The sequence below is a fragment of the Protopterus annectens genome, chromosome 17.part0 (genome assembly GCF_019279795.1).
Source record: "Protopterus annectens isolate FY-2018-M chromosome 17.part0, PAN1.0, whole genome shotgun sequence".
NCBI lineage: Eukaryota > Metazoa > Chordata > Ceratodontiformes > Protopteridae > Protopterus > Protopterus annectens.
Window position 1 is genome coordinate 413,551,915 of NC_056751.1, and position 17,710 is coordinate 413,569,624.

Below are 17,710 nucleotides of genomic sequence, written 5' to 3' on the forward strand. Positions count from 1 at the left end.
TTTGAAGTTACTATAGTTGGTTGGACTATGTTGTAAGTGACCAACTGAAGATGCTAGGTTAAAGTTGTTTGGGGGATGGTATTGAGCAGTTAAAGTTGGTAGAGATTAACTGCCATGACAGTTATCTTCTTTTTTGGCAGTCATAGAAACACTGGGTTCTTGATAGCTTCTTCTAAGCTTTTGTTATAGAAGTATGTGTAATAGTTTTAGTAATGGAGTTACTAAGACCAGTTTGCTTTAATTTCCAAATGAAAGGTAATTATACAAGCGCTGACTTTGTTGCTTTGCACAAATGTTGTGGGTCCTATAATGTGCTATAGTTACTGTGTCCAGTATGGTTTTTGCACCTGGAGTAAAAATGATATACTGTTCTTAATCTTGCCTCATTGGAAGTGCAGTTTTCTTGCTTTTTGGTTTAATTTTTAACCCACTGCATGGTGCCTAAAGATGAGTTTATACAGAAAAGCCAAAAGAAAATATTGATATATTTTTTATTTTATGTAGATATTGTTTTTTTTGACAGCTGTTCACTTAGTTTATTGTGCAGCTGTCATTTTAGTTGTGTCGTATTGAATTTCACATTTCTGGGACAAACATTTTTTTGTCTAAATGCAGCTCAGTCCATCTTTTTAGCTTATTGTTGTTGCTCTCCCAGATTAGCAGCAAGATGCTTTGCGGGGGGGGGGGGGGGGGCTGTTAGCTTTACAGAATAACCTTTGCTGATTTCCACTAGATAGAGGCATCAGGAGACATCTGTTTTTCAAGGGGCTGTAAGGCAGTTCTCTGAAAATGTGGGGAGCACAGTGATGAGTTAATCCTGTCATATAGATTACTCCCAGGATGACCACAGGACAACATGCAGGATGACCATGGGACAGCATGCTATATTTAAGTCTCATCCGGTGGCCATCTGTACCTGATGCTCTAGAGCCATTCTTTACTACCTCACTGAGAGCTTTTTTTTTTACATTGTTCTCTTAATGATGGGCTTCTGCAGAGGTCAGTCACTGTGATCAGCTGCGTAATACTTTTCTTTTAGACTCCAGTCTTCTCTTTCATATAATGTAGCTGAGATTTAGTTTTATTGCTAGAACACACTGGTTAAGATAATGCTGTAATTGCTTTTAATGGAGACTGTCTAATCAATATGTTTTGGTCCTGTGGTTATTGGTTACTACAACATGCACAAGCATTCTAATTTGTATCTCCCTGTGTCTACATCATATTTCATTGAATTTGAGATGTTCTACCTCTTTTATATCCTCTCTGATTTAAAGCCCAGCACTGTTGCTGTCGCATTTTTATATATATATTCGTATTCATCCTCCCAGGACCCTAAATTACATAATGTGGTTGGGTGGATACTGTGATTTTTATCTCATAGTCACATATGTAACATTTCCCCATCCAAAAAAGGTCACATTTATATAATTTGTTCTTTTCATTATATGTTCATTCAAGGCTATCCCTTCCTTGGATTGGACTTGGGCTGATTGTGAGACTTAGGAATTTCTCAATTCAGGTTGATGTCTGTTATTAACACTACTTCTGGCAGACAGTGGCACTGTGAAAACTTGTTTTTTTAGTCTGACTATATTAATGGCCTGTATAGTGATTATACTGTTAATGTAAATCAGGTTCCCTGTCTCATCAGCACTTTTCACAGTCATCTGCATATGCAATTGAATGTATTGATCTGTGATTGACCAAGTGCAGCAAAGCGTGCAGTGCATTAGAAGTGCTTAGCAGCTGGATTAGTGAAGGCAGTAAAAGCCATATTAGCATATGTTACTCTCTGGTAACAGATATACCAGAAGTGTTTTATTTGGGGAGCTACGCTGTGTAGCCACCCCATTCAGATGAAAAACTGATTCCTTTTTGAAAGTACTTGCCAAAATCAGGCATACTTAATGATGCCACTGGTCAGCACAGCAAAGTTATATTGTTTGGTCTTAGTTATCTGGGCATCAGAACTATGTTTTCCTTGCTGCTTTTCGTCCCTTAAATTTCACTTTAAGGCAATATATTTTAACTCTTTTGCCCTGTACTCCCCAAACCCAGATTCTACACTACAGATCATTGGTTGCTTTGTTTTATTTTTTTATGGTTTTGTTTTGTTTTGTTTTTGGGGGTTATTGTAATAACAATGTTTCTTGTTGGACGTAAGCTTGGAACTCTGCTTTGGGAAAGACATCTTAAGATGGTCTTAAAAAACGCCCTAAGACCAATGAGTGTTAGGAAGAAAACTTTTATTTATTTATTTTTTTTACTGTGGCTGTAGCACAAAGAGTTTGCTCTTTGCGGGAACATCAGAGGTCATTCTGCCCAAATTATTTTTACTACTTGCATGAGTTTTTCTACAAATAGCTTCTTTTCCCATACTTCTGGTATCACAAAATATAAACAGAACCAAAAAAACAATTTCTTATCACTTAATTAAAAAAGACTTTATTAAAGATGCATTGCCAAATTATCTGGCAAATGAAACACAAAAATTGGGCCATACAGAAGCATAGCACTGAGATGTGCTATTTGAACTTACCATTTCACCATACACATTCTGGGAATTCATCATAACTGAAAAGGATTAATGTGAAGTCACATCTATAACCTTTTGCTTGCTGCACTGATTAGTAAAAGACGTTTTTGCTTTTCAAATGAACTTCACCTCTTTGTGTTTAGTGTATCAGCTGTTAACAAACTGAAATACAACAGACATCATCCAGTGAAGGTTGCAGGGATGTGATTGGCATGCTTTGGTTCTGGCTTAGGCTTGTGTAATGTTATTCTCATTACCACAGTACATGGCTTTATGGGGGCATATCGGTGTGTTGCTGCCCTTTAGAATAAGTGCACTTAAACTTTTATTATTTAGCAGTCGTCTTTTAAAAATGAGTACTAGTGATAATCAGGTAACTTTGGTATGCAAATGGTTTATAACTGTTGAAGGAAGATGCATGGGTTTTGGTGTCCTTTCTGGATCATCGGTCTTTTGGAGGTTTTGCAGGAGGTCTCTGGTTCATATTCCCACATTGGGGACCCAGAAGATCACACTTATTCCCAAAGTGCCCATTTATGGATTTAAAGTTTCACATAACAAGGCTGTAAGCCTGTGTCCCTGGTGCTCTAACTTCATCTGATCAGCCTTAAAAAGAAATTATGTAGTTATTTAAAAAATGTGTATATGTATACATAAATGTAAGTTGAGGGATGGGGTGGGAGGGCAGGGCAATATTTTTGATAAAATGTATGGTACTTCTTAACCCTGGATTTAAGGGTCTCATGAAAGAGACTGCACTACTTGTATTTTTGACGCAGTCCCTGCAGACAGGGACAGTTCAGTTCATTTGTATATTAACTGTCTACTTCACAGGCGTTTGAACTTTTTTTTTTGCATCAGGTATTCTTTTGTCTGCCAACAGAGTTTTATACATTAAATATAAAAATGTTTTGAGGTACTGTTATGGGAAAATGGAAGAAAACTACTACACTTTCTACAAAATGTATTGTGAACAAAATGTTTTGTTAGTTTATAAAATTATTTTACTGAAAAAATGTGTTTTGTCATTTTTAATGCACAAACTTATCCCCAAATACTGAAGAACTAATGAGTTAATCACAGGGAGACTTTGACTATATATTTTTTGTTCACTGAAGATCAAATACAAGTCTGATGCATGTCCCTTCTTGTGTGTGATGTTTGCCAAGAGAGATTTCATCACCTTCTACTGATAGGTGGATATGAGTGAACGGTCCCAATGACAAAATGGCATGGAAGACGATGGCAAGTGATGGGCAACGAAGGACTAGTTTTATATTGGTTTTATATTAAATTCGGTTTACTCAATCAGTTGTGGTGACAGAACACAATAAATAAGAAATAAATTGACAAAAGTAGGATACTTGCTTTGTAGTAAACATATGTGAAGAATGTTGTTACTTTAATGCTGTAAAAGGTCTTTTGTTTTCTTTTGCTTTTCTCTGTATTGAATATCTTGACAACCCAGATGCCAAGTAATACCTTTCCCAGTAAAATTACTCTGCTTTTTGAGTCTGCATTATGTGTTCTGATGATTTTTTTGATATTATTGTTAATTATGCATTTTCCAGGGAAAAGTCACAAACCTTTAGCTTTCTTACAGACTGAGCACTCGAGTTTTGAGGGTTTTTTTAATAGTAGCCTTTCTACACAGTGATTATTTTTGTTGTTCTCAGTTAACAAGACTAATGTTTCCAAGCCAGATGTTAACATACAGCTAGCTTGTAGTTAACACATCAGTATTATCTAATAAAATGTCAAGGTTTATAATCCTGTCAAATTTGAAGATGAGCATTTCAAGTAAGAGTACCAAGATGTCCAGAAATAGTGTCTAAACAACAGTGAAATGATAAAGTAAGCACGCCTTAAAGGAGTACTGGAACAAAGTGGAAAAATGTATATTTTTCTTGTTATAAAGTACTACACAATCCAAACCTGCCTGAAACATAAGTAGTTTAAACTTTTATTTTTTTTCTAACCCTGAGTGCCCACATAGATTCATAGGTAGGTACTAGGCTATTGGACCAAGGGCCTACATAAGCCTAGCCAACAAGGTTCCCTGGCTTACACCACCCAAGAAAGTTATTCCCCAGGGTGTATTTCCTGTTTCCCATTCACTCATCAAGATCTTTCTTGAAAAGTGCTAATGAAGAGCTTTGCTTGACATAGATGGGTAGCCTGTTCCAGAGTATCGGAAGTCTCTGGGACAGGAATCTATCCCTCCAGCATGTCCTGTTTATTGTGGTGACAGGATTTAGGTCCCTAGAGCGTGTAGCTCAGAGGGATTGGAATTTCTTTAGGTGTAGCATGTCCAACAGATCTGGGTTTGACATAGCTTTATATGTTAGGCAGAGATCACCTCGGAGTAGGTGATATGCTACGGAGTAAAGCTGGAGTCTTTTTGAGACGGTCAGTGTAGGGCATTTGTTTGAGGCAAGTAATCCAGTAAGCCAGTAAAATGAAGGGATACATCCTGATGTGGTCTTATTTACTTAGAGATATACTTTTTGCCTATAATGCACTGTGAGGACACAGATGATGAATTTGCAGTGCCCTTGTCTCTTCTGTCAGACCATAATTCCATTCACTAACATGGAAACCATGAGAAATACTAATACATTTGAGAATCATCAGGGGAAGTGTCAGCAGTTGCATCATTATCACATATTTGCTTCATATATTTGTGCTTCTTGAAATTAAATACAAAACACACTTGCAGTCACCAAAAAATTAAGTAATGTGTTAAATTTCATGAGCGCTTTCATCCACTGTAATATGGTGTGAACTTCAGCAGATAAAATCTCCCTCATTCAACATTCTTAAATACAATACCACACTCCCATCTTGTGGCTGAAAATGTGTATAACTAAGTATGAATAAATTGTAACTAAAAATTCATCCCTTAAATAAATCAATACAAAAACTCCTTAAAAGTAATACAAATGTATTACAAGTAGCAAAATATCACCCTAAGAAAGTTTAAATACCTAACCATCCACAGAGATTAAAAATTTACAGACCTTCCATATTAACTAATCCCTAAATACATGTCCTTTTAATCAACAATAAGTTGCTAATAGATAATCTCTTGTTGATTTATTTATTTATTTATTTATTTGATGCCTGGAGAACTAGTAGCATCGCCAATGTAATTCCTGTTTCTCAACATATTCTTCCCAGTTGCCACCTCTCAAACTGAGGGACCTTTTCCAGTAAAAAAAAAAATTCTTAAAATTGGTGTCCTTTTTGTTGACAGCATATGCATGCTGATAGATTTTAATTTTTGATGCTGTCACTGTTTTGCCAGTATAAAAAGCTGGGCACAAACTACTACACTGTGCCAAATAAATTATTCCCTTAGTGTTGCAATTAAATTTCCCATTGAGAGACTTTATCTGATATTCACACTATATTATAATGGACAAAAGCACTTAAATTTAACATATTTCCTAATTTTCTGGTGACAGAAATGCAACTGAAATAATTGTATTTTTTTAATAAATTGAAAATGTGTGTGTTTCAGGGCCTAACTTGTCTTCCCCTGACTCATCCAGAGTGTTCTATTTCCTGACGTGCAAGCTAGTGAAGTTGCTGTCAGTCATTATCACTTTTTCTCACATTTAGATTAGAAAAGGCTCAGTAAGAGTATGGCCTTGCCCTGGGAGGAAAAAAAAAGAATGTACACTATACAGTAAACAAGCTGAACAATGTTTAGCCTGAAAAAGCTTTACAATTCCATTGGATGTAAAATAACAACTTGCTTGTAGGTACCATACTGTGTGTGCATATTCCTTAGCAAGAAACTTTCAAGTATGATATGCAAAGTGATGCTAGAGCAAGGGAGACACATTGTTAAAATATAATAACTTCATCATGGTCTGCAGAGAGGAGGCTGACCAGGATAGAGATGCCGCAAAGGGGAAGAAACTGCTAAGTCATGATTTTAGTATGTTAAAGTATGGGGATCATTCTGTAAAAAAGAAAATACACTTTATGAAAGGAAATGTCTTTATGGCACAGCTATCCTTTACCAAGTTCCTTGTGTTGCATCCCTACCTCCCAAGCTGGCCTCTGGCTCATTTTTACTTAAGTGTTTTGTTATAGTTGCACTATTACCAGCCCACATTACATCCTTTCTGTAATAGAGCAGCCTCCTTGTCCAAGGAAGATTAGTCTTAGGCACTTAAACATATGGTTCTTGGGTTTGAGTCAGAGGATGGTGATGGCTCATTCATACTCTGCTTATGTCATTAGAGTGAACTAGAGGCACCCTGATTCTGCACAGTCTCAAAAAAATGTTTTGCAAACTGTTGTCTGAATGGGCAGACTGTCTTATTAATAATCTTAGTGTGGACTTGTGTGATTTCTTTTGTCAAGCTGGCTGTCTGACAAGGAGTGTATAGCTTTGTAAAAGTGTAGCAGGAAGATGTACTTTTGCCAAGTTGGGATGAAAGAGATCCATCTGTGCCTTTCATCTGCCTGTGTTCAAGGCCCACATAGCTAGAATGGTACTGAATGAGGCAGACATTCTCCTTATTTTACACTGTAAGCTGAGTTTTAGGCAACTGTGTCTGTGGTATTCACACTCTGGATGCAGTTTGCCTAGTGCCATGATGGAAGTTCTAGACAGGCAAGTGAGAGTCCTGAAACTAAGAAACTTTGTGTGATTCATGGGAATAAGAAAGACAATAAGTGATGTCCTGTTCACATGGTGCAGTATTCTTCACCTTAGGGAGTTGCTGCCTACAGCACCAGATATCCGGCCAGTACACCAAAGTCTTGAAAGCAAGGGTACGTGCAACGTTACATGTAAAAGCCATTAACTGATGCCGACTTTATCTGTGATGTCTGCACGTACCCAATTCAGAACTTTTCAGCTGAAGTGTGTTTCAGACATCCGATTGCCAGCTCCAGTAATCTGGCATTTGTTTGACGTTGGCCGTCCACTTTTGATGATGGCTCCTGGCTGTCTGCATTCAGATAAGTACCCTTGTTTTTTTGGGGGGTTTTTTTGCGCTTGTTTCTTTACCTGTTTTAGATGCATGTCATCTAAGAAGGGAAAGTGTGCTTGTGGAAGACAAATTCCACATAAGGACATGCACGATCAGTGTTTATTTTGTTTAGGGCCAGGTCACGACTACAAGTACTGTGATATCTGCCAATCCTTTGTCCCTAAAACCCTTAGAAGCTGTTTGTCAGCCTTAATTCTCTACTTGTAGAAACAGCAACTTCAGCGCTTGACATCTGAGATGGAAGGCGGAGTAGGCACCTCAATGAGCCCTCAAGGAAGAAGGCTAAAAAAGTTAGGCCTGACTTCCAAGCTGCATCTCAGGAATCCAGTGAGAGCCTCGAGGCGAGTGTTAGCCCAGGCTCTCTCCGGACTTCGGATACTTCACTCTTACCAGGAACCGAAATGGAAACCAGTGCAGCGGGTATCCCGAGTACATCCACTGAGGCTTTACAACCATCAGCTCCTGATGCTGAGGGGGAACCATGGCTCGTGGCATTGGAGAGGCCTGCTACTGCCTTGGCATCCATTCCAGTGTCAGGACCCAGGACTTCTGCTGGTCCTGCTCCTTCCACCTCCCTAAAAAGGAAACAGAAGGAAAAACATAGGGGTAAAGATCCTACACCAGCTTGGGAGACCTTTTCTCAGCCCTTATTCAAGGTCTTTCAGGTAATCCAGACCCAGATTCCCCAGTCAGGCCAACCACTTGTTTCACAGGAAGAATCTGAGAAAGACTCTTCCTCCACAGATGAATCCTTGACATATTGCTTCCAGATTGAATGCCCTAAGGATTTTGCTACTCTTGATGATGAGAGACCCTGACTCCCCAGAAGAAGATTTCTTTTTTGGGGATATTATTTTCCTACTTAGGCAGCATTTTAAATAGGAGGCCTCAGATGTTCATGAGACAAAAAGATATTTTGAATTCCTGCAGATTGAGCAGCGCTCACCATCTGTAGTCCTACCTTTATTTCAAGCTTTCCAGGATGCCTTCATAGTTGCTTCCCAGAGCCCAAAGTCACAGCCTCCTGCTAACAAGAGACCAGACGGATTTTACAAAGTGTCTGAAAAGGAGCAATATCTTTTTAAGAATCTGCCAGCAGATCCTGCTGTTGTTGCAGTTTCAGCTGACAAGTCTTCTAGACAGCTACCTTCTTCCCTTTTTCCCACTGATAAGGATAGTAAATTTATGGATAGGTTAGGGAAGAAGATATGTACTTCTTCCGCCTTGGCAATAAGAGCAATTATCAAACTCGTATGGCCAAGTTTGCTCTGGACTCCCTGATCAAGGCTTCTACTTTGCTGTCTGACATGCCTGACTCACCAGTCAAGGCTCAGCTGGACACCTTATCCCTCAGCAAGCCTTCATGACATCACTGGACCTGAAGGATGCTTACTTTCACATCTCTATTCATCTCACTTATAGGAAATGTCTTCGTTTCTCAGTGGGTTCATCACATTTTCAGTTCTTTGCCTTGCCCTTTGGACTCTCCACAGCCCCAAGAGTATTCACCAAATATCTAGCCCCAGTCATTGCATACTGCAGACTATAGGGCATATAAATGTACCCTTACTTAGACAATCTCTTGATCCTACACCAGGATCTTCTCACCCTGTCTCAACATCTGAACTGGCTTTGCAGGATTTGCAAAATCTAGGTTTCACTGTGAACCACTTGAAGTCCCAAATGACTCCCTCACAAGATCTTGGTTTCCTAGGGTGCAGGATAAGAACAGGCTTGATGTCAGTTTTTACCCCTGCCTGGAAAGAGGAATTTCTCACCCAGTTTTTCCAAACCCTCCTACCACTACCATCCATCTCAACCAGAAAATTCCTGAGAATCCTGGGATTCATGGCTTCTTTGATCCCTATGATCCCTTCAGCCAAGGTGCACATGAGGAAATTTCAGTGGGTATTGACAAATTCTTGGAACCAACACGTTCATCCCCTGGAAACATGTCTTCCTCTTCTGCCCTGTTTAAAATGGGAACTCACCTGGTGGATCACAACCATCACCCACAATCAGGAAGTAAATTTACAGATTCCTCTAACCAAACAACATCTTTACCCAGATGCAGCAGTTCTAGGATGGGGGGGGGCTATCCTTCACAGTACCAACATCCAGCACAAGGTGCAAGAGCAATGGTCCATTCCACACAGAAAGAACCATATCAGTCTAAAAGAACTAAGGGCCCTTTATTTGGCAATACAAGCCTTTCAAGAGATTCTTTTGCCAGGCACATTGAAGGTCATCACAGGCAAAATAATAGTCCTGTGGTACATAAACAGGGAGGAACAAAATCCTACCCTCTTTGTAGTCGGGCAGTTCAAATCTGGTCCCTGGCAACAACAGTGCAGATTCATTTGCAGGCAGTTTACATCCCATCAAGACAACATGATGGCAGGCACCCTGAGCAGGATCTTAACACCCTCCCACAAATGGATGCTTCACAGGGAGGTGTTTCTGGATCTAATTCACAAGTGGGGTATTCATCAGGCAGATCTGTTTACCTCCTTCCAGAACAGACAGATGTCCCTTTTTTTGCACAAGGCTTCCCCATCCACAAGCTTGGAGGGTGGATGTCTTCTCATGGGAGGGAATGTTCCTTTATGCCTCCCCCCCCATTTCCTTTGATTCACAAAGTCCTCCTGAAAGTACAGAGCAAACCAAAAATCCTGTTGGTGACTCCCTTCTGGCCATGACAGCATTAGTTTCCCCTACTTTTTCATCTAGCCCAGGGCCATCACCACAGGTTACCCCACCGCTTCGACCTACTCTCACAAGACAAGGGGTCCCTCATTCATCCCCACCTTCTCAATCTGTGTAGGTGGTAAGAGTTTTGATCTTCTTTAGACACCTATATTCAGTGGATGTACTCAGTGTTCTGCAGGAGGCCAGAAAACCAAGTACTAGGAAAACCTATTTATTCAAATGGAAAAGATTTTCCAATTGGTGCCGTAAGAGTAAACAGGACCCATCTCAAGCTTCTGTTCCACTGGTCCTTTCCTACCTGTGTGAATTGCTGCATTCAGGGTTGACTTAGTCTTCAGTGAAAGTGCATCTCTCTGCCATTTCTACTTGCCTCCCCCTGACTCCATCTCTGGCTTCCAGGCTAGATGTCAAGCTATTTTTGAAAGGGCTTCTTCATATTAGGCCTCCTCATAAGCCCATTCCCCCATCTTGGAACCTTAACTTTGTGCTGGAAAAACTTACACTAGCTTCCTTTGAGCCAGCCCATTTTTCCTCTCAAGTTTTGTACTTGGAAAACAGTCTTGTTAGTGGCCCTCACTTCTGCCAGGAGGGTATCCAAGATCCAAGCCCTTGTGGCTTCACCTCCCTACATTGTCTTCCATAAGGGTAGGGTTTCTCTAAGGACTAACCCTTCCTTCATGCGAAAAGTAGTTAGTGAGATATCCCTAAACCAGACCATTAACGTGCCTGTCTTCTACCCTCAGCTATTTTTGAAAGGGCTTCTTCATATTAGGCCTCCTCGTAAGCTCATTCCCCCACCTTGGAACCTTAACTTTGTGCTGGAAAAACTTACACTAGCTTCCTTTGAGCCAGCCCATTTTCCTCTCAAGTTTTGTACCTGGAAAACAGTCTTGTTAGTGACCCTCACTTCTGCCAGGAGGGTATCCAATATCCAAGCCCTTGTGGCTTCACCTCCCTACATTGTCTTCCATAAGGATAGGGTTTCTCTAAGGACTGACCCTTCCTTCATGCGAAAAGTAGTTAGTGAGATATCCCTAAACCAGACCATTAACATGCCTGTCTTCTACCCTCAGCCACAGAATTCATTAGAAAGGACCTTGCACTCTTTGGATGTTCATAGGCAACTGAGGTTCTACTTAGACAAGACCAAATCCTTCAGACAGACTGATCAACTTTTTGTCTCCTTTCACCCTAGGGCCCTAGGCAAGGCTGTGTCAAAACAGACAATTGCCTCTTGGATTTTTAAGGCTATTGTCTTTTGCTATTCCTTTCATGCAAAACAGCTGAATTTGTCTGTCAAAACCCATTCCACCAGAGCTGTTTCCTCTTCAGCAGCCTTTTCAAGGGCATTGATTACTCTTCTCTTTGGAGCCAGCAACTTGGTCCTTGGTACATACCTTCAAGCGTTACAGACTGGATTCCATCTCCAGGACTAGAGCAGGGTTTGCTAGGTCTATTCTGCAAGGTCTCCTAGACTCTGCACCCCTTCCTGCCACCTGCATTACTACCTAGAGAGCTTTGGTACTCTCCCTAAGGTGAAGGATACTGCAACATGAGAATAGAAGGACATTGAATAGTTGTGCAAGAACTTGCCATAACCATAGATGTCCTTCTATTCCATGTTGCAGTATTCAATCCCACCCACCTTACCCCCCTTATCTTTGACCATATTATGTCTGGGTCCTTTCCCTGACTTACTGACCTTGTGTCTGGAAGGGGTTTCATACTTCTTACTACTCCTATTCCTGAGGGGCTCTCTTTATGCAACAACCAGTTCTAAATTGGGTACGTGCAGATGTCACAGATATAGCTGGCATCAGTTTATGGCTCTTGCATGCAACTTCGCGCATACCCCTGCTTTCAAGACTTTGGTATACTGGCCAGATATCTGGTGCTGCAGGCAGCAACTCCCCAAGGTGAAGAATACTGCAACATGGAAGAGAAGGACATCTGTGGTTATGGTAAGCTATTACACTGCTATTCTTTCTTTGCAACGAGGCATGCCCCCCTCCTCCACAGATGTGAGGAGCTTGTACTACCCACCTTCACTTCTCAGACATGCTAACTCCAAGGGTAGTGTAACTCTGTGTAAAGGGAATTGTCCCAGGTTACAGTAGTTTCAGACCTAGCTTATATTTCCCCATAATTGCACTTAGCATTTTCTCAATTCCCAAGATCACACTTAACAGTGCTTGAATTTTAAACAGGATTCCCATTTGCCCCATTGCAGTTTTGACAGTGCTGTAGGCTTCAACATTTCCTGCACAAGATGGCATGGCTTAGGTTATCTTCCCCTGAGAAGGAACTGCTAAACAAAATCTTGGCTATCCATATTCCTGGGAAGATGATGTTCAGACAAGCCAGTTCAGGACTTAGTAACCACATACAGATAAATGATGCCCTCACTTTAACATAACTCCTCTATGATTCCCCTCTTTTTGCCTCATTCTCTTCTTATTGTACACCTAGTGAATCCCAAAAATGGAAGGTCTTTCTCAACATCCATGGAAAGCCCTCAAGCACCACAGCTGCTCTGCCATAGTTCTGATTGTGGTCTGTGGCTGCCTGTTTGAAGAGGTGGTTGAAAGTCACCCAGGCTTGGAGAGCCATCACAAAGAACTGACCGTTTGTAGACATGGTCACCTTTGGTCACTTGCTGATGCTGACAAGTCTTCCCTTAGCATGAAACCCACTGCTGGAACAGTTTGTTGCAGTGGAGTTCTTGTGACAGAACCAGGGTCTGCTGCTCAGAGGCTATAAAAGCTGGTTCATTATTACTTCCATTTCTTCCTTGCCCCATAAAGGTTGGACAGCTTCCTTCCCGATGTTTGTGTTACACTGCTGCAGTCATTACACTTGGGTTATCCTGCCATCAGGCAGTTCCCCAGTCAGCCTGAGTTCCAAAGTCTTGGTCCGGCGTTGGTTGCTGTCATCTCCTCTCTGACGTCAGTGCGACAGGGGTATATAAGATGCAGCCGATGCCATTTTCTTCAGTCTTTCTTGCAGCACGGTGCCCGAAGCAGTTCGCAAGTGCCGGTCGGCCAACTCCTGAGATTTTCATTCCAAATCCAGAACCGAAGTCTTCTACAAAGCTAAGTGCCCTGTTGGGGAAACTTTTTCTTGCCTCAGACCAATGTCAGTAAAAGTTAACTGTATTTCTTGTGGGAAGCAAATACCTCGTAAGGATTTCCACTCCTATTGTATTCCATGCCTAGGCCCAGACCACGACGTCACTGGTTGTCAGTTTTGTGCTAGGTGTAACAAGCGTACTATTAAACGTCAGTTTGATTTTGCCCGATATTATTTTGGCAGAAAATTCAATTACACCATGTCGTCGGAACTCCTGATGACAGGATTACATAAAAAGCGCAAAGACAAGGACAGGCATCCGAGGCCCAAAACAGACGACGAGGCCTCTTCTAGGCCGGTTGCCGGTTCTCCGGTGTTCAGCGAGGCGCCTACGCAGCCCCTGATGACCGGTTCCAGAGAACCACAGACCGCATCCGACTCTCACGTGGAGCTAGCTGGGCCTTCGGACACATGTTTTCAGCCTACCGAAATTAACCCATCTGAGGGTACCGAAGTAGCCGAGCAATCCACAGCCTCAAAGGGTGTCTTCAGACCTACCCAGTTAACTATTAAACCCTCTATTAAGTCTAAGGCCCCCTTAAAAACAAAGAAACAGATTCAGCATTCTCCAGCACAGTCTTCCATGCCTAAGAAACAAATGCTCAAAATGGCCGAAGACCTAATCACCCTGATCAGGGGGTCCCATCCCCCTCCTGATAAAAGGCCCAGACAGGAGGCAGACTATGAATCTTCCGACCAAGTGTCCATTTCTTCAGATTCATCCTCAGACCTAGGATATTCCTTATCCCCTTATGAGGATTCTGATGCTGAGGAATCATTTCCATCAGCCTCTCCACCTGAGGACTACTCCTTTGGGGAGACATTACATACCATGAGGGAGCACTTCCATTGGGAAGGCCAGGATTACTCCGAATCCAAGAAAAGGCTCAGAGACTTCCTTTTATTGCCTCAACACAGACCCCTTGCTATTCTGCCAGTGTTGGATATTATGGATGATGTCTACACTGAATCCAGCTTAAACCCTGACTCCTTACCTCCAGCCCCTGTTAAACCCGATAGATATTACCGAATTCCTGACTCTCACAAATTTCTGTATAAAAGCCCTGTTGCTGACCCTGAAACTATTTCTCAGGGACCCAAAGGGATTAAAGCCTCATCAGCAAAAAACCCAGTTCCCTCTGACTGAGATTCCAGAGCATTAGACAGATGGGGAAAGAAAGTATATACGTCTGCAACCTTAGCAATGAGAGCCTTAAATTGCCAGTTTCACATGCTAAAATATCAGCAATTTTTGATGTCTCAGCTAAAACAAAAAATGCTTCCAGATTCAGATCCTTCTAATTTTAAAGAAATGCAGGATTTATTGCATGCAGCTGAACAAGTGGGAAAGCATACTTTGCAATGTGGTTTTGATTCTTTAGAGGCCTCCTGTAGAGCAGCAGTTACAGGCTCTGTCATTAGAAGGCATGCTTGGTTAAAAGAACATACGTTACCTGGTCATGTTAAAGCAAAATTATTGGATGCACCTTTACAGCAGGATGTGTTATTTGGAGTTAAGGCAGAAGAGGTATTAAAGAAAATGGAGGATAAGGCAAAATCTATGCAAACGGTAAAGGATTTACAGGTTCAGCCACCAAGATTTAGCAGAAATTGGACAACAAAGAATTGGTCCTTCCCGGCTACAGACAGACCTCCGAGGCAGATACAGACGTCCTAGAGGTAGAGGTCAACCACAAGGTCCTTACAGGCCTCGACAATGGGGTGCACCAGGCCAGAAAGAAGGGGAGGACAGGGCCCCAACCATATAAAAAGCAGCCTCAATGACTTCCCATTACAGCTGCCAGACAACTCTCTCTTGGCAGCCTCCTTGGGAGGAAAACTAGCACTTTTCTATCACAATTGGCATTGGATCACCAAAGACAAATGGGTTCTCAACATTGTATCACAAGGTTACAGGTTCCACTTTCACACTCTGCCAAGGTTAAAAGGAATGCCAAATCTGCCACCAAATCAATGGGCAGAGGCTCAAAAACAAATTACAGCACTCATGGAAATGAGAGCTATTCAAGAGGTACCACCACCAGAGCAAGGACAAGGATTTTATTCAAGACTCTTTCTGGTTCCCAGAAAGGACAAAGCCTGGAGGCCCATTCTGGATCTTTCTTCTCTAAACACATACCTGGATGTTCCGAAATTCAAAATGTTGACATTACAGCAGCTTCTTCCCATGCTGGGCAAGAATGCTTGGCTCGTGACTTTGAACCTCAAGGAGGCATACCTGCATGCCCCTATCAGACAAGGCTGCAGAAGATACCTCAGATTCATAGCAGGTTCAATGCACTATAAATTCTCTGCACTGCCCTTTGGCTTATCTACTGTGCCCAGGGTCTTTACAAAATGTCTGGCACCAGTAATTTCATTTTGCAGACAGAAAGGAATTCAAATTTATCCGTACCTGGACGACTGCCTTATTCAAGCAGAGAGCAAGGACAATCTTCTAGAGCATCTGGCGCTTGTAAAACAGTTATTAAGTTGCCTGGGGTACACAGTAAATGAAAAGAAATCAAAACTAGTGCCCTCAAAAGAGATAATATACCTGGGTGCCAGCTTGAACACAATAGCCCAGATGGCTTATCTCACGCCAGACAAGCAAGGACAACTGACTCAATACTTTCAATTGATGGCAACAAAAACCCAACTCCCTGCAAGAAAAATTCTGCAGGCCTTTGGTTACATGGCATCCTGCATACTACTAATTCCATATGCCAGACTGCATATGAGGAAACTACATTGGTACTTAAAGAATGTATGGTCTCAACACTGTCAAAGTTTGGAAACAGTTATACCACTAATTCCTTGCCTTCAACAGGAGTTTTGATGGTGGGCTCAAGCTTGTCACCTCAGCAAGGGACAGCCTTTTACTCAACCCACAGCCAGGCAAACACTGACAACAGATGCATTGGATTACGCCTGGGGAGCACACATGGCAGGAAAAATGTATTCAGGGCAAGTGGCCCACAGAACAAAGGCATCTTCACATCAATCAGAGATGTTGGCTGTACAAAATGCCCTTATAGCTTTCAAGGACATGCTGCATCCAGGACGACTATTACTAAAAACAGACAACACCACAGTAATGTGGTACATAAACAAGCAAGGGGGCACTCACTCCTACCCCCTCTGCAGACAAGCCATGACCTTGTGGAACACAGCTCTAAACTATCAAGTTCATCTTCAAGCAGAATTCCTGCCAGGAGAGAAAAACACACTGGCAGACAACTTTAGCAGAAGCATCATGGATCCCCACGAATGGGAATTGAATCCACAAATATTCAGAATGATAACACAAAAATGGTGGAGCCCGGACATAGATCCGTTTGCATCCCCAATGAACTGCCAGCTACAGAAATTCTGCACAAGGAGTTACTATCCACAAGCATGGAAAGTGGATGCCCTCTCATTCAGCTGGAAAAACCTGCAAGTATACGCTTTCCCTCCACTACCTCTCTTTCCAAAGGTTCTCATAAAAGCCAGGCAAGAAGAGCCAAAGATGATCCTGATTGCTCCGGATTGCTCCAGACTGGCCACGCCAGCACTGGTACCCAATCTTAAGGAATTTAGCACAAGAACCACCCTGGATATTGCCTCAAATCCCACATCTGCTGACTCAGCACAACAATCAGATACTTCACAGTCAACTACAGACCTTAAACCTAGCTGCATGGAAAATTCCTTAGTCAAGCAAGCAATGCCTCTCTCCAAAGCTGTTATGGATGTCATTCTGGAGGCCAGAAGGCCAAGTACCAGGAAAGCCTATTCGGATAAATGGAAGAGATTATGTGCCTGGAACCAGGTTCACAGCCTTGACCCTCTTATCCCAAACATTCCTCAGATTCTACAATATTTAACTGAGATATTGGACAAAGGTCTCTCTTTTTCATCCATCAAGATCCACGCCTCTGATTCACGGGGCGTGGCCAAGGATGAACACAGGATAGCAGCAGATTTCTTCAGCTCCACCAATTTCATTACATTGACAGGAATTAATTACTTAAAAAATTAATTCTTGAAGTAATTTTCTTTCTAAATATGTTTGTTTTATATAGTTCTTGAACTATATCTAAAAAAGAAAGGAAATCTTTATAATATTCCTGTCAGAAATTACTTTGGAAATTTTCCTGTCAGTTTATCAGTCCGAAATGAGTTCCAGTAAGACAAATTCTCAAGACTCCAGCATCAAGAAAGAACTTCAGTCTCTGATAATTATAGTCCAGCAACTTACTGCTAAGATGGATAAAATGGATACTAAAATAGACACTTTCATAGAAAAACTACAAAACAAATAGACTTGTTACATATG